We start from the raw sequence: 23,583 nt of genomic DNA, 5'->3' as shown, positions 1-23,583 counted from the left end.
TGCACCCCCCTTCATCTCTTCTAGAACAGGTGATCTTCACTTTCTCCTTCATCTTCCTTAAAAATGTTCTCCGTTCTTCCTCCTAACTTGTTGCATGAACAGGTAAAGTACCCAATCTGTCCATAATTATACTAGTCTTCTGAAAGTTGCTGAAAGTGTAGCTGAAATATTCCTCCTTCTTTGTTCTTCTCCCTCTCAAATTCTTTGTCTGTCCAGAAACTGGCGATCGATATGGAACATCTGGTCCCCCCTTGGCTGGTACAATTGCCTTTGATATTGTTCAGTTGAAGCTGTAACAGTGATTGTTGATTTGATTCACTCTGATTCTTCATAACCAACACTTATTTTCTTCTTCTCCACCACCAGTTATAAGTTGTATTTGCTTGAGTTTTCTTCGTCCGGTTCTTCTCATCGTTGACATATCAGTATTCTTCAACCTTAGTTCCAAGTTCTGTCCTCGAAATATCATCTTCCATCATCTTCTTACTAGTGGGCTCTTTTTGACCTCAATGTGTTCTTCTTCAATTCTTGGGATTAAAAATGTTCTCCGCAGGTTTTCTCCTTGTCTCTTCTATATCTTCAGCGTCTCGAGCTGTTCCTCTAGCTCCCTTACCTCTCCCAAAGTCGTCTCTTCCTCCAGGCCTGATACGCCTCGGTCTATATCTCCTATTTCTTCTTTGCCAGTCATTGTAGGATAAAATCCTCTTGAACATACAACACCTTTAATCTCCAAATCTTCATCACTTTCTTCATCAGAACTCGAATCTCTTGTCTCCTTCGTTCAACTTTCATCAGAGATCAAGTCTCCAGTATCCTTCTTTCCTCTCTTGCCACTTCCTTCTGATCAGAGTCATATCCACCCATGACCTCTCTCAATCACTCATCTTCATCCTCCTCATCTCCTTAAGTTCCCAGACATCCCATTTTCTTCAGTCTTCTGAATTCATCTTCATCGTTGTTTCTGCTCGTATTCATCTTCATCTCTGATGCCATAATCACCCTGCTAGATGATCATTGTAAGCTGAGAATAAACATCCCTAAGCTCTACTTTTTAAACCTATCTTATCGCTGACATATTTTATCAATTTTTGTTTGAGAATGAAGGGCAACTTTTGTTTCACTTGCCGGATAACCTAGCAACACTTTAATTAAAGGATTACCCCTATTTCCACCCGTGAAATGACTCTCATAGTCCTGATATCTTTTTCCCCATTGTAACACCCTTTTATATTCCTTTATTGTGAACTATCTTATTCTAGACTGTATAAGTTATATAGGCTTCCCCCCTTAAATTATTAATATAACCCTAACAACCTTCAAAAAAAATAAAAAAAATAATTTTTTTTTTTTTTCTCCTCCCAAAAAAAAATTAAATAAAATAAAATATGAATATTAAAAACATTCAATTAAATGCCTTATTCAAAAACCCTTTAATTAAAAATAAAAACCCATTAAAAACTCAATTAAAAATTATGAATAATTTAAAACCAATTTTTTATTCCTATATCACCAATTTATCAATTAGTGTTGAGTATATTACCACAACCCATCAAATGCAAGTAAATGCAAGTTAGTAATCTTCAGACTAAAATACCCATAAACAAAGCCTAACCTTCAATACTACAATACTCCAATTCCCATAACCCCTTGCTCCATTAGCTCTAATTATCATAAATTTACAGAAGAATCCTCAATCCATCCTGGATTCCCAACACATCTGTAATTAAACCCCAGTGATGCACATAGCCTCCAAAATGCAATTTTTAATGAAATAGTATTTGCCAAGCCGATGTAAAATTGTCATAACATCACATATCTGGTTAGGATGATTTTGTGTACTAGCCTGATCCGATCCTCTCCTGCATCATGTGATGTCACGTCATGTGACGTCACCCCTCCTCTCTCTCGTCTCGCCATTCCATGTTCCTCTCATATTTCAAAAAACATAGAAACACACAAGATTTCAGCAGTTTATGCAATTAATCAAGTTATCCACATTCAATGCATTATACTTCGTCAACATATATTTAATTTATAAATTTAATAGGTCCCAAAACAAGTTTCATCTTAACCCACCGCCGTTTATAAACTTATAAGATTCGTGTTAAACTCTCCCTGGGCCTATTTGTTCCGTCGTCTGGGTTCCTCTGTCTCCCCCTGCAGTTTAACCAATGTGTTGTTTTGCAGAATCCCACGCATGCGCAAATATCATTTACTAAATAGATCGCTCCAAACCATTTCATTTAATTTTAATCGTCTTTTAATTTAATTAATTATACTCCGTCAACATATATTTGATTTATAACTTTACCACATCTCGCCAAATAGTTTCCCGTTCGAACAACAACCGTTTAACACCTAAGAGATTTTTCCCCAAAATCTCTCTTATTCTGTGACTATTATCCCTTGCCGCGTCACATGGGACCTATGACCCTTACCCATAATGCCGTGCTTTGTAGGCTTAGCACATAACCACATGTTGTAGTTTTTAACCCCGTAAAATCACGCATGCGCAAATATCATTTTAACCTCATACTTGAGTCTCAGCATCCCCTCATGGTGCCGTAAAACAAAACGTTCCCTAATCTCGTGCCATAAACTCCAACTCCCACGTTTGGTACTGTAGTGTCGCAAAATTAAACGCATGCGCATACCCATTCCTCAATACAATTTCACCGTGGAAGAAAGATTCTCTCTTCTCTCTCCCCAAACAGAAAGAATAACAGCCAGCTGTAACTTCCCATTTCCCCTTATAATCAAACAACATTTACCAGCGCTCACAAAAAATATAACCTGACTTACAAACACATAAACAAGTTTAAGAGACTTTCACCCGTCGCAACGGAATCTCTAAGGATATCCGTTAGCATGTAGCACACAACACAATTAACCTGTAGCATTAGCCTTTAGCTTAGCCTAAGGTACACCATAGCATGATTCCCACTTTATCCTTACAACGATTAACCTGAGCAACGATGTACCACGTGGCCTGAAACAATCAAGCCTTAGCTTCAGCCTCTAGCCAACTGTGGCCTACTAGCTATACCAATGAACACCCTGCACCGTGGCCCAATCATTTTCCATGATTATCAATAATATCTCCTTCTAACTTTGTGTTGCCGTAAGTTCTGGATAATCATAGAGAGGTTACCCCAAGCATTATAGTTCGTCAACCATACGATGAGTATATAACATACATATAATCCGTCCAGCTTAATAATTCCCTGAATTAACCATACACCACATAACGCGTTGCAAGGATTTTATGGCCCATTCCTATGAATCGCCTCGATTCGAGGGCTTTTCCAGATCCCCCGGTGCCCTAATGGTGCAGACGTCTTCCAACCTTTATTCTCTACTAACCCATTGTCACCCGTTACCAATGAATTATACACGTTCAATACTTAAATCCTACCGTTTAATGCTCTAAATTCCAATTAACTGTCGTTTCCGATGAAATAAATTTAGCAGACTTCAGTCGACCAGCAACAAACACCACCTGAGGCCAGGTCATATGGAACATCCCTTCAATGTACACAAGTCATATCCAATCTAACAAACTCCGAAGCGGTAAGAACACACTCACCCTTTTTCGGCCATGCTTCAGAGAGAGTTAGGCCGGCGGTTGACTGAAACAAAGAGGAGACGCAAACCCATGCCCCACGTTGGGCGCCATTATGTCGTATATGATGAATGGTGGTAATATTGCTGATGAACAAAAAGTCCGTTATGCTGCATCGTGTCAGAAGTTTTTATTCATACCACGAGGTTACAGCATAAATTCACAGACACGCGTTGCCTGGAGAACGCCTCCCAGATTGTTATGGCCGTTCTGTCGTCTCATCGTTTAACTCCTATTTATAAACAATGCAAAGGGAGGGGCTACTCCCTCTTCTGGCCAATCACCAGTCTCCCCTCGGGCGTCACCCTCCAAGCGGCACATTTCAAATAACATCATAAAACATCCCCCCTTTGGCCTGAACAACCAACATTCCATTTCGTCATGAAAAACATTTAACAAAGGCATAATCTTCAGATACGATACAGTAACCTTACTTACCCGCTCCATCGAAGAAAATAGTCTGTGTAGCCTAGTAGTCAAAACACAAACACAGAGCCTGCAAGGCTACCAGACTATGACAAAAACAGGTGTACGCAAGGAAGTGGTTGGGAATGTTTCCCGTCACACCACTGGCATTCTGAGAACGATGAATGCATGCTTTGTACAGTAAATACCATTTGCATTAGGCCAACTTTTTATAGGAATATAGTTTAGCCTAGGCTACTGTATGTAAGGTATTGTAACCAGATATCCACCCCATTGCCAAACTCTAAGATGGTGGCAGGTAGTCTAGCAGTTAGCATGTTTGGCCAGTAACCAAAAGGTCGCTGGTTTGAATAACTGAGTCAACAAGATAAAAAATCTGTCGATGTGCCGAGCAAGGCACTTAACCCTTATTTGCTCCAGTGGAGCCGTACTACTATGGCTGACCCTGTAAAACGAATTTCACTGCACCTATCCGGTGTACGTGACAATATAAACATCTTAAGCAGAACTGATGCTTTTTAGCCTATTAGATGGGGAATTCTACAATGCAGAACACAGGAATACGTTTTAAAAGGAAAGAAAATTGTTTGTATTAAGTTTCTCATTTTTGCCTTCTTCTCTACTTTCCAATTTAACTGACTAATGTTTAATTTTATAATTCAACACGACACCAAAGACAAATATTGATCTAAATCGATCAGAATGAGGTTAAAAGCATGCCGTTTTTAATTCCTTCATCCAAACAGTATATCATGAGTAGGCCTTTGATCATTTTCTATTATCACAATATTACATAACAACATTGTTTAGTAAGAGAGAGGGTTTATACCTAAACGATGACTGTCCAATCCAAAGTCGCCATATGGTTGCAAAGCGTGCTGAATACAACTGTCAGAACTGAAATCGGAGGGGGCGGTGTATATATTCCCTAAGATACAAATACGTCTGTGCTGTCCACCACTGACTCTGTCAAAACTACTGTACTCTCTGTCAAAACCATCACACTCCCTTTCGGAAATGATGCGGTAATACAGCTCCGGAGAAGCACACACCTCCTGACACACCTATGGTTTCAGTGAGTAGGAAATCAGGTCTCAGTGAGAGACACCCCTTCCACACAGTTGAGATTTCCATTTGATTAAAAACCTATCGTTAAACCGCAATAATTGAGATTTGAGAATGCCCGCTGGCCAGCTCCACAGAGACATGCCAAAGCTTTTCATTTATCCTACAGTTTCATCAACCCCAAGTGAACTTTTCACAGAAAGAATCCTTCACCCACTACTAAATGCATTGCAAAACACTGTCCAATATGCAATTGAATAGAAAATAATACAATAGGGAATATGTCTTGTTCAATTTAAAAGCACAATGACAGATGAAGGCCAAGTAGCCATCAAGCCACATGCAACGCATGTTAGCAAATGAAAGAGGAGTCAGTGTATGTATGAATGTGAAGTGTCTGTATGACATTTCCAAATGTTCCATGAATAGCCCAACATGTTTTTAGACTGCCATTCATTCACTGTCAACTATGTCAGTCAATCTTAAAATAAGCTTTAAAGAAAAAAAGACAGAAAACCACTGAGATGTGGACATAAACTAAATATATAATCTCCACGATGGCAAGTGTACTGTACTATAAATGAACTGGAGCAGACAATAGGCTACAGTGACTGTCCACTTTTTAACTTTCTCTCAACAATTGCTTGTTGGTATAGTCTGGTCATTCCAAAAATGCACCCAGTTTGCTTCCTGACCATATCATTATGGATGTCTCTTTTGGGCTGCAATGGCTGAATTTACTTCTATATACCTCTACAAATGTATTTTCATTCAGTCTGTAAAATCATTGCGGAAGGAAAACTTGCCTGACTGAAGAAAATACAATGATCTATGGCTCCACTTAGTGTTGTTACCAACTATGCAAGTCATTGACATTGTCAATTAACTAATCATCCCGTGAACTCACTTCATTCACATTTAATAAATAAACACAGTTAAAATAGTTATGGGGTGCTGTTGGAGATGTTGTGTCCTTGTACAGAAAATGCAGTCTTCAAACCCTCATTTCCCCCTGCGGCCGTGTTTCCTTCTGTCTGTCTGGGACTGTGTGTGCCTGTGCCAGCCGACAGTCGTAAATTCTGGAGCAGTGACATGGGCATCTGTGACTGAGGACTGCCCTATACACTGGCTAATGGCTGTCTGGGCTGGCTGTGTGCATATTTTATTTACCATAAAAGCTATAAATGCCATGGCATCTGGATGGGAAGAAAGAGGGGACACAAACCCTGCAGCTTTCAAAGACAACATTACAAAATGTTGGCCTTGTTTTACATTTATTTGTATCCTGACATGTATTCTTCTTAATGTATTGATTGATCCATCCTCCAAGCAGATGTTTCATTCTTCATGTCCAGGATAAGAAATGGCCACATACAGTATTTCTAGGAACATGCATAACTATATACTTCCAAATATTGACAACCAAAAGGAATCGACACACGTGACTAAGACTATTCACTTTTTATTATGACTTTTAGTACAGTATGGATTATTACAAAATTGAAGGTAGATAAACAATAGGCCTATTTCCAAATTCCAAGACATAAAATACTCTGTTTAGCACATGTTGTGCAGTAGTACCAAGGCCATTTGAGATAGCTTACCTTCTTTACTTTGCGCTCCACTTAAAAACAGCACAGTAGACAGTGAGCTCCATTGTGGCCATGCTCGTAGTGTTGTGTTGCTGCCCTTCAGGGAAGGCAGTAGGTTGTACAGTTAACTCCCGATGGGGCAAAATCACAACCCTGAAACCACACAACCTACTACCTCACCCTGTGCGAACACCATGAACCATCGACCAGGCACAGTCCAGTTGACCAGTTGGTTAGATGGAGTCCAACCAGAAAATGTGAATTAACCTGAAGTGAAATCTCATTTCCTGTTCAAATATAGAATGGATAATAATACAATTATGTAATAATATTGTAATAATGGGAATAATGAATGCACGAAAGGTATATTTTCATTGCAGCTTTTGCCGAGGGTTCTTCACGTGGAGAGTCTGTGATGATATTACAGCCACTTCAGGAAAGACAGTATGTTGTATAGTCATCTGACAGCTTGGGTGGGACCCTAAAACTATACAACCTACTACCTCACACCAAAGGACAGTTGGTTTGTCTCTGACGAACAGTCGTAGTGGTCCTTCCAGATGAAATCTTGCGACTTGTGACGTCCCGGCCGCCCAACAACCTGCCCGCTTCACCCTATCCCCTCCTCTCTTCTCCAGACCATTTCCAGAGACCTTCTGCCTTACCTCACCTCGCTCATCAACTCATCCTTGACCGCTGGCTATGTCCCTTCCGTCTTCAAGAGGGCGAGAGTTGCACCCCTCCTCAAAAAACCTACACTCGATCCCTCCGATGTCAACAACTACAGACCAGTATCCCTTCTTTCTATTCTCTCCAAAACTCTTGAGCGTGCCGTCTCTAGCCAACTCTCCTGCTATCTCCCTCAGAATGACCTTCTTGATCCTAACCAGTCAGGTTTCAAGACTGGTCATTCAACTGAGACTGCTCTTCTCTGTGTCACGGAGGCTCTCCGCACTGCCAAAGCTAACTCTCTCTCCTCTGCTCTTATCCTTCTAGACCTATCTGCTGCCTTTGATACTGTGAACCATCAGATCCTCCTCTCCACCCTCTCCGAGTTGGGCATCTCCGGCGCTGCTCACTCTTGGATTGCGTCCTACCTGACAGGTCGCTCCTACCAGGTGGCGTGGCGAGAATCTGTCTCCGCACCACGTGCTCTCACCACTGGTGTCCCCCAGGGCTCAGTTCTAGGCCCTTTCCTATTCTCTCTATACACCAAGTCACTTGGCTCTGTCATATCCTCACATGGTCTCTCCTATCATTGCTACGCAGACATTTACATTTACGTCATTTAGCAGATGCTCTTATACAGAGCGACTTACAAATTGGTGCATTATACTTATGATAGCCAGTGGGACAACCACTTTTTTTGTTTTTATTATTATTATTTTTTTTATGAGGGGGTGTGGGAGGGGGGGGTAGAAGGATTATTTTTATACTATTCCAAGTATTCCTTAAAGAGGTAGGGTTTCAAGTGTCTCCGGAAGGTGGTCATTGACTCTGCTGTCCTGGCGTCGTGTTGGAGCTTGTCCCACCATTGGGGTGCCAGAGCAGCGAATAGCTTTGACTGGGCTGAGCGGGAACTGTGCTTCCGTAGAGATAGGGGGGCTAGCAGGCCAGAGGTGGATGAACGTAGTGCCCTCGTTTGGGTGTAGGGTCTGATCAGAGCCTGAAGGTAAGGAGGTGCCGTTCCCCTCACAGCTTCGTAGGCAAGCACCATGGTCTTGTAGTAGATGCGAGCCTCAACTGGAAGCAAGTGGAGTGTGCGGAGGAGCGGGGTGACATGAGAGAACTTGGGAAGGTTGAACACCAGACGGGCTGCAGCATTCTGGATAAGTTGTAGGGGTTTAATGGCACAGGCAGGGAGCCCAGCCAACAGCGAGTTGCAGTAATCCAGACGGGAGATGACAAATGCCTGGATTAGGACCTGTGCCGCTTTCTGTGTAAGGTAGGGTTGTACTCTGCGAATGTTGTAGAGCATGAACCTGCAGGATCGGGTCACCGCTTTGATATTAGCGGAGAACGACAGGGTGTTGTCCAGGTTCTTTGCACTCTGGGAGGAGGACACAATGGAGTTGTCAACCGTGATGGCGAGATCATGGAGCGAGCAGCTCCGTCTTGCCGAGGTTCAGCTTGAGGTGGTGATCCGACATCCACACTGATATGTCTGCCAGACATGCAGAGATGCGATTCGCCACCTGGTTATCAGAAGGGGGAAAGGAGAAAATTAGTTGTGTGTCGTCTGCATAGCAATGATAGGAGAGACCATGTGAGGATATGACAGAGCCAAGTGACATGGTGTATAGAGAGAATAGGAGAGGGCCTAGAACTGAGCCCTGGGGGACACCAGTGGTGAGAGCACGTGGTGCGGAGACAGATTCTCGCCACGCCACCTGGTAGGAGCGACCTGTCAGGTAGGACGCAATCAAAGAATGAGCAGCGCCGGAGATGCCCAACTCAGAGAGGGTGGTTCACAGTATCAAAGGCAGCAGATAGGTCTAGAAGGATAAGAGCAGAGGAGAGAGAGTTAGCTTTAGCAGTGCGGACAGCCTCCGTGACACAGAGTAGAGCAGTCTCAGTTGAATGACCAGTCTTGAAACCTGACTGATTTGGATCAAGAAGGTCATTCTGAGAGAGATGGCAGGAGAGTTGGCTAGAGACGGCACGCTCAAGAGTTTTGGAGAGAAAAGAAAGAAGGGATACTGGTCTGTAGTTGTTGACATCGGAGGGATCGAGTGTAGGTTTTTTGAGGAGGGGTGCAACTCTCGCTGTCTTGAAGACGGAAGGGACATGGCCAGCGGTCAAGGATGAGTTGATGAGCGAGGTGAGGTAAGGGAGAAGGTCTCCGGAAATGGTCTGGAGAAGAGATGAGGGGATAGGGTCAAGCGGGCAGGTTGTTGGGTGGCCGACAGTCACAAGTCGCAAGATTTCATCTGGAGAGAGAGGGGAGAAAGAAGTCAAAGCATAGGGTAGGACAGTGTGAGCAGGACCAGCGGTGTAATTTGACTTAATAAATGAGGATCGGATGTCGTCAACCTTCTTTTCAAAATGGTTGACGAAGTCATCCACAGAGAGGGAGGAGGGAGGGGGAGGAGGAGGAGGATTCAGCAGGAAGGAGAAGGTGGTAAATGAGCTTCCTAGGGTTAGAGGCAGAGGCTAGAAATTTAGAGACGACACACAATTAATTTTCTCCTTTCCCCCTTCTGATAACCAGGTGGCGAATCGCATCTCTGCATGTCTGGCAGACATATCAGTGTGGATGTCGGATCACCACCTCAAGCTGAACCTCGGCAAGACGGAGCTGCTCTTCCTCCCGGGGAAGGACTACCCGCTCCATGATCTCGCCATCACAACTCCATTGTGTCCTCCTCCCAGAGTGCAAAGAACCTTGGCGTGACCCTGGACGACACCCTGTCGTTCTCTGCTAACATCAAAGCGGTGACCCGATCCTGCAGGTTCATGCTCTACAACATTCACAGAGTATGACCCTACCTTACACAGAAAGCGGCACAGGTCCTAATCCAGGCACTTGTCATCTCCCGTCTGGATTACTGCAACTCGCTGTTGGCTGGGCTCCCTGCCTGTGCCATTAAACCCCTGCAACTTATCCAGAACGCTGCAGCCCGTCTGGTATTCAACCTTCCCAAGTTCTCTCACGTCACCCCGCTCCTCCGCACACTCCACTGGCTTCCAGTTGAAGCTCGCATCTACTACAAAACCATGGTGCTTGCCTACGGAACTGTGAGGGGAACGGCACCTCCTTACCTTCAGGCTCTGATCAGACCCTACACTCAAACGAGGGCACTACGTTCATCCACCTCTGACCTGCTAGCCCCCCTACCTCTATGGAAGCACAGTTCCCGCTCAGCCCAGTCAAAGCTATTCGCTGCTCTGGCACCCCAATGTTGGAACAAGCTCCCCCACGACGCCAGGACAGCGGAGTCACTGACCACCTTCCAGAGACACTTGAAACCCTACCTCTTTAAGGAATACCTGGAATAGTTTAATAGTAATCATTCTACCCCCCCTTTACTACCACTGTCTTTGGTCTAAACTAACACCTGACTTATTTCACCTGCTAGCACTGACTTGTTTAAAGAAATGTACTTATTGTGATCGAGATGTAGTTGTCCCTGATTGCACTGACTTTGCTCACAGCTGCTTGTTTGAAGAAGTGTACCTACTGTGATCAAGATGTGGTTGTCCCACTGGCTATCCTAAGTTGAATGCACCAATTTGTAAGTCGCTCTGGATAAGAGCGTCTGCTAAATGACTTAAATGTAAATGTAAATGTCCTTAAAGTGATCCTTGTGAGAGCTCAGACATGAAAAGGTGAATAGCACGCACACACACAGCGCGTGCAATGTGTCAACCTCATATTTTGCCTCCTGTTCCTCCTTGACCCATCTCAGGTTCACACCATCTGTAAGACCAAAAGAGGAGAGTGTGTTAACAACAGCTACTTGAGTGGACAGCTTTCACCTGCTGTGTTGTTGTCTTGCTACATTATTAACCAGGCCCTTGATTATAGTTTAGCCAGGCAGACCAGACCAGACCAGGGTCCGATATCTCTGTTCCACACAGCTAAATTACTTAAGCCTCACATGTTGGCACATTTAACACAGTTAACATGAAATGTTTTTGATAATGTTTTCAATCATAGGACTACATATAATTACATATTAGAGCTATTGGGATATGTTCTATTTATGTTGTTGATGTCACTGTGAAGCTGAAAAGCAAGTGATACTTCCAAGACTCAAATCAAGAGTGTTTGTCTATATTATAAAGATTTTTAAAGGTAACAGTGACAAATCAAGGCCATTTTAGAGAGTTACTATTAGGAGACTATCAAGTGACTCAAGTAGGGAGGTATTAAATGTGGTAGTGGTTTAGTGTTGTGGGTGTGGAGAGGGTGAGACGAGAGGTGAAAGGTTGTGGTTAACGCTGGGAGTTTTCTCTGTGACATAGGCTGTGGGCAGCACTGTGGTTTACCTCAGAATGGGGAGACGGGGAGATGGGGGAGTCACAACCACAAAGGTGAGTCACAGGCCTCAGGAGGAGTGAGATTGACACACAGTCGCGATTTACACACACACACACACACACATTCTCTCACATCAGCTTGTGGCTATTTTATAGGAGGACAGGGATCACATAAATGCCACACAAATCCAGTACTCCCTGTCCATCAGTCTCTGAGGATAGGTTATTTAAATCAATACGGAATCACTTGAATAAGTGATTGATGTGTTGCTGAAATAATTCCCATGGCGCAGATCTCTTTGTCAAGTAAACCGCGGCCCATTTTACACAGGGGTGGGATGAAACAGTGTTGCTTGGAGTTAAATTATTTGTGTCAATGTATCTTAACAGTCTGCATCAATGTACACTGACTGTACAAAACATTAAGAACACCTGCTCTTTCCATGACATAGACTGACCAGGTGAAAGCTATGATCCCTTATTGATGCCACTTGTTAAATCCACTTCAATCAGATGAAGGGGAGGAAACAGGTTAAATAAGAATTTTTAAGCCTTGAGACAATTGAGACATGGATTGTGTATGTGTGCCATTCAGAGGGTGAATAGGCAAGACAAAATACTTAAGTGCCTTCGAATGGGGTATGATAGTAGGTGCCAGGCACGCCAGTTTGTGTCAAGAACTGCAACGCTGCTGCGTTTTTCACGCTCAACAGTTTCCCGTGTGTATCAAGAATCGTCCACCACTCAAAGGACATCCAGCCAACTTGACACAACTGTCATTGGAGTCAACATGTGCCAGCATCCCTATGGAACGCTTACGACACCTTGTAGAGTCCATGTCCGACGAATTGAGGCTGTTCTAAGGGCAAAAGGGAGCGGGGGGGGTCAACTCAACTCAACATTAAGAAGGTGTTCTTAATGTTTTGTACACTCAGTGTATAAGTTATCAATGTAACTGACAACAGGGCTTTGACTCAGAAGAGAAATCACATTGTCACACTCAGCCAGTGTCCTGAGATGCCTTCTTTAGCTGAGACCAATCTAATGTTTGGACACAACCCCATGGCAATTGAAGTCAATAGACTGTACCACTGTTTCTAACATTGTTTGGCACAGTTACAGTGTACCCCTCCGTAGCAATCCACTGTCAGTCCAATGCTACTCCTCCTATTCCAACCTGGATGGGTGAGACCATATTAGCTAATAGGGTTACACTATTATACTAATAGATTATAATATGTATCTGTATTAGGTTATATTGGTTCGGTTTCCTGGACACATTAAGCACAGTCCTGAACTAAAAAGATATTTCAGTAGAGATTCTCCATTGACAATGCTTTTTAAATCAGGACTAGGCTTGGTCTGTGTCGAGGAAACTGCACATTATACTATACTAACAGGGTTATACTAATATGTGGAGGTGTAACTTTAGGTGTCACACTTTCAAGACCCTGGCTCTGCCTCTAGCTTTGTGCAACCTCCCGCTAGGCCAGCGAGACGAAGCCGCCACTCCACAGTCTGTGGCTTTCATTTTGACTTATATGAATGGAGCGGATTCATTTTCCATTGTAGAGAAGAGGAGCTGAACCATGGCTGAACTTCACGACTCCACTGAGGGTAAGGACACTCTCAGAAAACTCAAAACTCACAGCCCAAATATTGTACTATTTCTAATGTCACATCATCAATTTCCCTTTACAGACATCATTCTTCAGGGTGCAGAAGGGCAGGCCATTTTAGTGGAAATGTTTTGAACATGTGACACTAATATTGAATGGCCGGGGTTCGAACCTGGGTCTCCAGCATGCCAAAAGACTCTGTTAGCCTACTGAGCTAAAGGCTGGGCATTCACTAAGGGAGCTAACACAAGTCTACAGGTCTAAGGCAAGGTTACTCATCACACAAGCATGATTCTAGAACTAGCCAAGTCAATCTGCTGTATATTACAAAACGGCCAACAGGTGGCGCTTTCCCCCAGGACTGGAGCCGTAGGCCATGTAGGTCTATTGAGTGCTGTCTGCAGTGCACCCACTGACAATAGGGACTTTGTGTAGTTCAGGGTGCCAACCCACTGTGGTGCACTGTCTACTGTTTCTCAGGGTGCCAACCGCAGTCCGCTGTCTCTTCATCTTCATCTGACGTTTGAGGTACTGGATTTACTTTCCCTCTTTCACTGATTTCTTTGGCAGATTCAGGGTATGAGCAGCTTCTACTGTACTGTACAGATCACTAACATTACTGTAACCACAGTCTACTAGCTGATATTTTTTCTCTCATACTGTGAGTGCGAGGGTGCATTCAAAACAAACAACTGCACCATAAACATTTGACTAACTTTGTGTAACTGCAGGCTACTGAAAAACGAGGCGAGATGCTTTTCATTTCAGGCTAAACCAAAGAGCTGCATAGTGTCATTGATTTTACTTAGTGTACAATGGAAATCATACAATGAAAAGCAAACCAAATACCAAACCAATATAAACTGTACCTTAATAAGCTTGAGAACCAAGAATATGCTATTTAAATTAAACATAATTTCACCTTTAATCCAGGGTCTGTTCCGTCTCTACACATCGCCCCAGATCCAATCAACCTGCAAAAAAGTCTGAAAGTACAATAAGGCTCATCAAGCAAACCACAAACACAGAAACAAATGCTTACAGTAATGTAGCAAATAGAACTTGGCACAGAAATGCAACTAAATAAGAGCAACATAGGTCAAATACAGAGGAAATCTATTACTGTTTGATTTAGTAAAAACTAGCATTTAGTTTGTATATAGTTCGTCTGCCCAGTGGAAGTTCACTTCACGTTGACTGATACAGGAGCACTCCCAGGCCTATGCTTCCCCGGACCTCTGCTCAAATATATAATTAAGACTGAGTTCCCATATGCTGAAGTGATCAGGCCTCAGAATACTGTACCAAAATGGACTACAGTATATCAAGACAGTTACTGGCCCGAGTGGCATCAAACGCAAGCGGCTCCACAAAGTAAACGCTCGCTCTCTCTCTGGTCTCTCTGTCCAGAAAATAACTTTCTGTATTGAGCATTGCTATTTTGGCCCACATACCGAAGTTCACAGATCGTATGGGTTATTACTGTAAATGTCTATTTAAAACTTGAATAGAAATATGTCTGTTATTCTGACTTTCCTCTGGCTGTATCCTGATTTATATCCTGATTTGCTTATCTATGACCTTCATAACTGAGGTTATTTCTAATCATAAAGGGTAATGTATTATGACTGAAATAACAGGGCAAAACTTTTATTAGATCACCATAGCAGAAACATAAAACAAATCTATATAGATGAACACAAGTCAACATAATGTCTTTAGACAAACTAGAAACGCATGGTTTTAATGATATATAATGAGGTAATATAATTTGTCAAATTAACGCACTAAAGTTGTTTTTATATTCCACCTGTTCAAATTAGATCGTCTAAATTTTACTAAAATAACAGTTCATTAGGATAGAGCTGGAATGTGTATGGACACATACACACCTGAAATGTTGCACCTATTTCAAATGTTGACCATCCAATATAATATACAGTTATGTCGTAAAGTGTGTACAGTTTGTTTATAACAAGTCGATGCTAAACTATGTGAGAGTACGGTAAGTAAACGTAAAGAATGTGCAAAGGCTAACACTTCAAATTTATAATATTATATTATAAAACGAATACAACTTTTTATTTTCTATTTAAAAAATATATTTACTTCCAGAATTTCATGCAAATGTAAATGTATTTTAAAGTACTGATTGAAGTCTGGACATGTTTATACCAATGTAATAATGCCAAAAACTGTACGTGCAATACTTTTTGTCATTTTGATCCAAACATCATAATTGATAAGACATTTTATCATGCAAACCCCCATAATTAAATAACTGTGAATAATGTAAATATTGATGTAAATAATGCAAAAATGGACTTACCTATTATTATTGGCTCAGTCTCACACACACGTGCACAAACACACATACACACACACACACACACACACACACACACACACACACACACACACACACAGTCTTTGGACTTGAATAAGCTGTTAGATTTTCCCACAAACCCAACTGCAGACAGATCTTTTGTTTCAATGCTTCATTTAGATTCCCTCCACAAAACCAGCTTTATTACCATTTATTTCTCCCTCTCCCTCTCCCCACTCCCCCTCTCTACCTCCCTCTGGCTCTCCCTCCCTCCCTCCATCGGCCCCTCTCTCCCTCTCTCTCTCTCACACACACAGGTGCGCGCAAACACTTACCCAACCTCGCAATCACATCTTAAAAAATTGTTTGAATGCAATTTAGCCTGGTCTACATTTTTTCCTCTTCTCTGTTTGTCTCATCAATCAATTCTCACACAAATGCAGTGGTGTCACACTTCTCTCTGTCAATATGGGTATTAACAAACATATGGGTCTAAAATCATAATACGGTAATTAAGTGTCTCTTCTTACACATTTTTCACATTCTGAGTGTGTGGAGTGTGTTTGTGTTAGAGTGTGATCGCATGTAAGTGTATAAGTGTGTGTGTAAATGGTGTGTATGCTTGCGTGTAAATGTGTAATTTATTTTGCTTTTGTGTGTGTGTGTGTATGTGAATGCTAAAAGGAGGGGTTTCTGCCCTCCTCTCCTTTACAGAGGCGTGGGAACTCTATTCATCGTTAAACCCAGGGTCCATTGTGGAGCACATGGCATCGAGTGTGTCTGGGTGTTTGCTGCCTCTACGTGACAGTGTGTGTGTGTCTGCTTACACAAGCAGTCCCTTTGGCATACCCAGGAATGGGCACAGTATGTCTGAAATGTATCTTATGTTTACATGCGCCTCAATACCACTATAAATACCACCCCATTACTAACTTTGGAGGGCCGATCCACTGTTTCCTCTTTTACGATCTTTCCTTTCTATACCCCGAAACTATACAACCCGCTGATGAAATGAAGTAAGAAATGGTACAGTATACGCGTGTTGGATGAGATGTAATGGTGAAGGTACAATGACAACTATAACACCTTCTAGAATGCCTCGCCAGTTTCTAGAACACCTCGCCAAATTCTAGAACATTCTGGAAACACATTCTGATCCTATGTTTCGGCTCGTTCCTTTCTACTAGGCCTCTAAAAGCCTGAGACAGAGGGGGTACGCCCTGTGCCTACACATGCATATTTTCGTCACCCTTCTCTAGTCCAACACACTGTCCCTCATCTTACCATAGTTACCACCTATGATAAAGTTATTAATACGGTATTCCGAGACAATGTATGATTGCTTTTAAAGGCATTGAAACAACACTTTATTACTAGGGGCTACATTACAATAATAAAATAAGAGTTAGTATCTTACCGTATGAAGGATAATTTCTATTTGTTAAAGAAAGCTAAATGTTATAGGCCTAAACCTAATCTATTTCGGTGTTCTGTACGTCTTATAGTGTTCCAGTGTTATGTGGTGAAGAATAGAGTATTGGACATCTAATGTACGATGGTTCTCGTGGGTTTCATCGGTGATGACTCACCTACCTCTAACTCAACTGCTATTGGTTAAATCAAAATACCCTCCTGCTATTGGTGAAGGTCTATCAGAATCTGCGTCAACACTGGACATACCAGAACTACTATCAATGGATTTTTGGTCCTATTATTTTTTCAAGCCTATACTGGTATAGTAGAATTTGCAGAATTTGTTCTTCCATTGAATAAGAGAAAACATTGAAAGGGCCGTATTTTCTAAGAAATTATATAAACCAAATGTAATATATAGAAATTTAGCTATATTAAATGTGTCACGTGGCAGACCACTTGAGTAAATAATCTATTGTTTGTCGATTATATTTATTGAACCGATGGTTCATGAAATAAGACATGAGATATGTTCCGCCTACGTAGTATAAAATAATAATCTGAAAGTTAAATTAAACATTTGTTGGAAAATGGAAATGGACTTGCACAGTATAAAAACACATTGATAAAAACAATTAAACCATGTGACTGTTTTGATTATCTTCCGCATTTACGGATGAAAAACAAAATAAAAACTACCAGTATCTGTAAGCGCTTGAATTAACAATAAGACAACAATCTTTTAGATTTACACGTTCTGATAACTTTCTCTTAGCTGCAGTGGTTAACTGAAAAGCTACTCCGGGAGAGAGACACAGCTACCATTCTCTGGCATCGCTCGCAAAACTACAGCAACCACACTCAGCTCTGGTCCCTCAAAAACTGTCCCCCTCTTTCGACCCCAACCACTAACCATCACAAACACAGCCATGAGGGAAGCAGGAACTATACCTACATCGGAAACTACATTGGCAGTTTCTTCAGCAAAGTACAAATTGGCAACATCAAAATGCTGGATTGTTTGGGGACGTGGTATGTTATTGTTCCTGATGTTTAGCTGTATGGTGTATTATCGAGAAGTCAATCTCTGCATTGCATGAGTCTAAGATCCTTCAACTAAAAACAAACTATATAAAAAATAATGTGCACTTCCATGTGTGCTTTAACCACTAAATAACGTATTCAGATAGCTGATCTAAACAGACTAGTTTACACACATTCACGCAATTCTTTACATTTACATTTTAGTCATTTTAGCAGACGCTCTTATCCAGAGCGTCAGAGTTAGTGAGTGCATACATTTTCATACTGAAATGTACCACTTACCTCAAATCGGACATCAGTAGACAGTCAGCATCACACACCAACTATGGATACGAAATCCAGGGTGTTGAAATCCAGACAGGCCTTATTATCCACCAGGGTAGTAGATCCAGATCCAGAACCATAGTGTAGTTATCCTGTAGAGAGGGACAGACAGAGGGCAGCCACAGTCAGTCAGACAGTCAGTTAGATCCAGACTCCCGGTGAGAACCAGAGAGGGGTGTGAGGTACCTGCCTTCCCCCAGCTCAGTGAATCATGTCTGGGCTGTCTTCCTGTCTGCCACCCCCTAGTCTGTCTGGGTCTGGATCTATCACCGGGCTGGGCCCAGCCACAATAAGAGGCCATGTTCGTGCCTGGGAGGCGCATGGTCATCCCCGTCTGGCAGTTAAAAAGTATTTGAATGAGGAATGTTAGCAAACAGACAAACTGCATGTCGGATGAATGCTAATGGAGCAGCTACAGCCAGTCCCGTCTCTGCGTTGGGTTGGTTGGCCCGGGAATGTGAATAATTCAATAGCAACCAAATAAGAGGACCCCTTCCCTTTTCACCCACCACCCCTCCCTCCGAGTCCAAAACACAAATGCCTTCACAAGACAGCGAGGGAGAGAGAGAATTGTAAATCTCTGCTCGCTCACTCACTCGTGCGCTCGGAATCCTGCAAGAGTTCATTTTTGCACACACGCACACACACACATGCACGTACACATGCATACAGTACACGATCACTACAAATCACTTCTTGTGTTTCAATATGCACATATTTTTTTATTTCTTGGAGGCCTCTCACTCATTGCCTTTTTGTGTCTTTTGTTTAAAATTGGCACCTGTCCCAAAAAAAACTCTGCTACTGCTGCACCGCCCTCCTACTCTCCTTTCACAGGAAGGAGAGAGGAAGAGAGGGAGAGAGAGAGAGAGAATGGGAGAGCTAGAGAGAGAAAGAGAGAAAGGACGAAAGAAAGAGGGATTGGGAGAGAAAGGGAGAGGGGGAAATAAATGGTAAGAGGAGTGAAAAAGTCTAGGAGTATTTGTGTATGTGTGTTTCTTAGCGAGAAAGAAAAGAGGCAGAAAAAGAAAAGAGACGTGACGAGACACTAAGCTAGCTATTGCCACCACAGACGCACAGCGGTCGCCAAAAACACAGCCATCTTCATCTTCAGCACAAAGAAGCACATCCTGATCTTCCAAAGAGGGACGACATGGCGAACAGCCAATGCAACACGCCGTGGAGTACGTTAAAAGCAGTAGCTACCAAAACAATTATCAAAACGCAATGCGCAATAACTCCCAATAATATACAAAAGTATGGAATCTGCGGCAGGAAAAAAGTCCACGAACGTTTTCAAAAGGGCAACCAAACTGAAAGTCAAACGGCGGAGGCCCAAAAGCTACTTGTTGCAGGGTATTTAGTAGCTGGACTTGCTTGCAGAGCTCAGAGATAGAGGCAAAGGGTTAAATTCCCCAGAGTAGTAAAAGCCCTCCTCCTCCTGGCACAGTCGCTCTGAAGGGGAGGATCTAGCTTTAGAAATAGCAGCAGACGCTTTTCCCCTTTTCCTTTTTTTCATATCGCTAGTCTCCCCCTTGCATGTGGCCGGGACTGGGAGAGTGAGGCGGGTGGAGAGAGAGAGAAAGAGAGAGAGCGAGGGGAGGGAGGAAAAGAGGGAGGGAAATAAAGAGCTGTGAGTGGAGGAGATGGCGCTCAGCTGATGATGAAATAGGGACGCATCGAAGTAAGTGAGGAAGACGCACTTTTATCACAGGTTCGACACGACGTGTGTGTGTGAGAGAGCGAGAGAGACGATCAATGGGGTGGAAGTATGACAAACTACTCCCATAGCACACACACACACGTTCGCCAATCATCATTCCAGGGCCCTACACACATCTAGTGCGTGATTAAAACAAATGTAAACAATGCTACTGTAACCTCAGATGGTTGACTTCATACTAAATCTGTTCCACAACCATGCAGCTACAGTTCTGACAAAAGGCACGTGTTGGAGCCTTTTCTGAGACGGATTAATCCATTCTTATAAAAACGGGGGGAGGTTTGAGGCTGATCACAATGAAAAAAACGCTATTAACACCTTTACAGGCAACTTAGACTGTGACTGCAGCAGTGTTGAGATGGACAGTGATTTTCGACTCCCTATGCACCCCTCCTTGAGCAATTTTTTGAGTTAAAAAAGCGCTCGGCCCCTGCAACTATTTTGTCAGGGAGTCGAAACCCAGATAAGCCTCTGGGGTGAGACTGCTTCACCGAGGCTGCAGGCTGGAGAAGCAGTAAAGCATTGGCTGTGATTTTATACACACACACACGCACACACGCACACACACTCAAAGCTTAGTGCACCGTGAGATCCTTCTCACGTTCACAGTGACAATGCAGATGGCTGCACTAGTAAATACGATCAACAGCACCTAGGAGGGTAAGAGGGGGAGGGGTGTCTACGATTTAGGGGGGCATGATAAAATGGACTTTCCTGACGATCACATCCTACACATACAGTGGGGAGAACAAGTATTTGATACACCGCCGATTTTGCAGGTTTTCCTACTTACAAAGCATGTAGAGGTCTGTCATTTTTATCATAGGTACACTTCAACTGTGAGAGACGGAATCTAAAACAAAAATCTAGAAAATCACATTGTATGATTTTTAAGTAATTAATTTGCATTTTATTGCATGACATAAGTATTTGATCACCTACCAACCAGTAAGAATTCCGGCTCTCACAGACCTGTTAGTTTTTCTTTAAGAAGCCCTCCTGTTCTCCACTCATTACCTGTATTAACTGCACCTGTTTGAACTCGTTACCTGTATAAAAGACACCTGTCCACACACTCAATGAAACAGACTCCAACCTCTCCACAATGGCCAAGACCAGAGAGCTGTGTAAGGACATCAGGGATAAAATTGTAGACCTGCACAAGGCTGGGATGGGCTACAGGACAATAGGCAAGCAGCTTGGTGAGAAGGCAACAACTGTTGGTGCAATTATTAGAAAATTGACAATCACCCTCGGTCTGGGGCTCCATGCAGATCTCACCTCGTGGGGCATCAATGATCATGAGGAAGGTGAGGGATCAGCCCAGAACTACACGGCAGGACCTGGTCAATGACCTGAAGAGAGCTGGGACCACAGTCTCAAAGAAAACCATTAGTAACACACTATGCCGTCATGGATTAAAATCCTGCAGTGCACGCAAGGTCCCCCTGCTCAAGCCAGCGCATATCTAGGCCCGTCTGAAGTTTGCCAATGACCAACTGGATGATCCAGAGGAGGAATGGGAGAAGGTCATGTGGTCTGATGAGACAAAAATAGAGCTTTTTGGTCTAAACTCCACTCGCCGTGTTTGGAGGAAGAAGAAGGATGAGTACAACCCCAAGAACATCATCCCAACCGTGAAGCATGGAGGTGGAAACATCATTCTTTGGGGATGCTTTTCTGCAAAGGGGACAGGACGACTGCACCGTATTGAGGGGAGGATGGATGGGGCCATGTATCGCGAGATCCTGGCCAACAACCTCCTTCCCTCAGCAAGAGCATTGAAGATGGGTCGTGGCTGGGTCTTCCAGCATGACAACGACCCGAAACACACAGCCAGGGCAACTAAGGAGTGGCTCCGTAAGAAGCATCTCAAGGTCCTGGAGTGGCCTAGCCAGTTTCCAGACCTGAACCCAATAGAAAATCTTTGGAGGGAGCTGAAAGTCCGTATTGCCCGGCGACAGCCCCGAAACCTGAAGGATCTGGAGAACGTCTGTATGGAGGAGTGGGCCAAAATCCCTGCTGCAATGTGTGCAAACCTGGTCAAGAACTACAGGAAACGTATGATCTCTGTAATTGCAAACAAAGGTTTCTGTACCAAATATTAAGTTCTGCTTTTCTGATGTATCAAATACTTATGTCATGCAATAAAATGCAGATTAATTACTTAAAAATCATACAATGTGATTTTCTGGATTTTTGTTTTAGATTCCGTCTCTCACAGTTGAAGTGTACCTATGATAAAAATTACAGACCTCTACATGCTTTGTAAGTAGGAAAACCTGCAAAATCGGCAGTGTATCAAATACTTGTTCTCCCCACTGTACTTGCGCATACACACACATCTCATCTCACTGAACCATAAGTATCTATCATACAAACCATGTCTCAATCCCTCTGAAAAGAGATGGTCCTTGTTGCCACACACAAATATGTGGCCTATCATTCATGTAACATATCATCTAACTATGTAACATTATTGCCAGTTTCCCCAAACCCTACTAAACACAACTAACCCCCCCCCCCATAACTTTTCCCAGCTACTTTCTCTGGCCTGGCTGCCTGCGACCACAGCAAGGATCTTTGGAAGTTTGTGACAGGGTATTTTAGAACAACTTTCTGTCTCTTTAGGCTACCGTCGCCCTTCCGCTCCCTAAAAACTAAGTGCTCCCAGAAACTCTCCCTTCTCCCTGAAGTAGCAGGAGCACAAATGAGAGAGAAAAAGTGGAGCGCATGAGATTAAGAAGGACTGCATGCATTAAAATGAAGGTTTGGGATCTTTTTGTTCCTGGTTTTCTCCTTGTGTATATATCTTTTTTAAATGGTGATTAAAAAAGGAGATGGAGCTAACGTGGCTGCTGGTCTGGCTGCTTTGGCTCTATCTATGTGTGTGTGTGTGTGTGTGTGTGTGTGTGTGTGTGTGTGTGTGTGAGTGTGTGTGTGTGTGTGTGTGTGTGTGTGTGTGTGTGTGTGTGTGTGTGTGTGTGTGTGTGTGTGTGTGTGTGTGTGTGTGTGTGTGTGTGCGCGTGCGTGCGACTGCCATGGAGGTGGGACGGAGACAGAACACACTCCAGCCCAGCACTAAAAGCTGGGCTACTCTCAGCATTAACTCTGCCCATTCTGCAATGTACTCTCTCTGCAATGATCCAGTATATAATAAAATATAAATACTGCCATATTCAGAAACACGCATGTAATCCAGTTTACATAGGAGTTGTCGAGAAATATTAAAGATGGTGTCGGTACAGTTGAATATGCTAAATTAAACTATATTTCTCTCATATTTTCTTATGACAAAAGCTATGGTGCATCTACAGTACAAACATGAGGTTAAACCTACTACGTCACATCTTGCCACCTCTTTTAGCCAATCACTACGCCTCAAGACTAAAAACCGCATTACACATAATATAAAGTACATAGATCAAATACTAAGATAAGCAAAA

The sequence above is a fragment of the Coregonus lavaretus genome (assembly GCF_964263955.1).
Source record: "Coregonus lavaretus genome assembly, chromosome: 5".
NCBI classification, from domain to species: Eukaryota; Metazoa; Chordata; class Actinopteri; order Salmoniformes; family Salmonidae; genus Coregonus; species Coregonus lavaretus.
Note: the sequence above shows the minus strand (reverse complement) of the source record.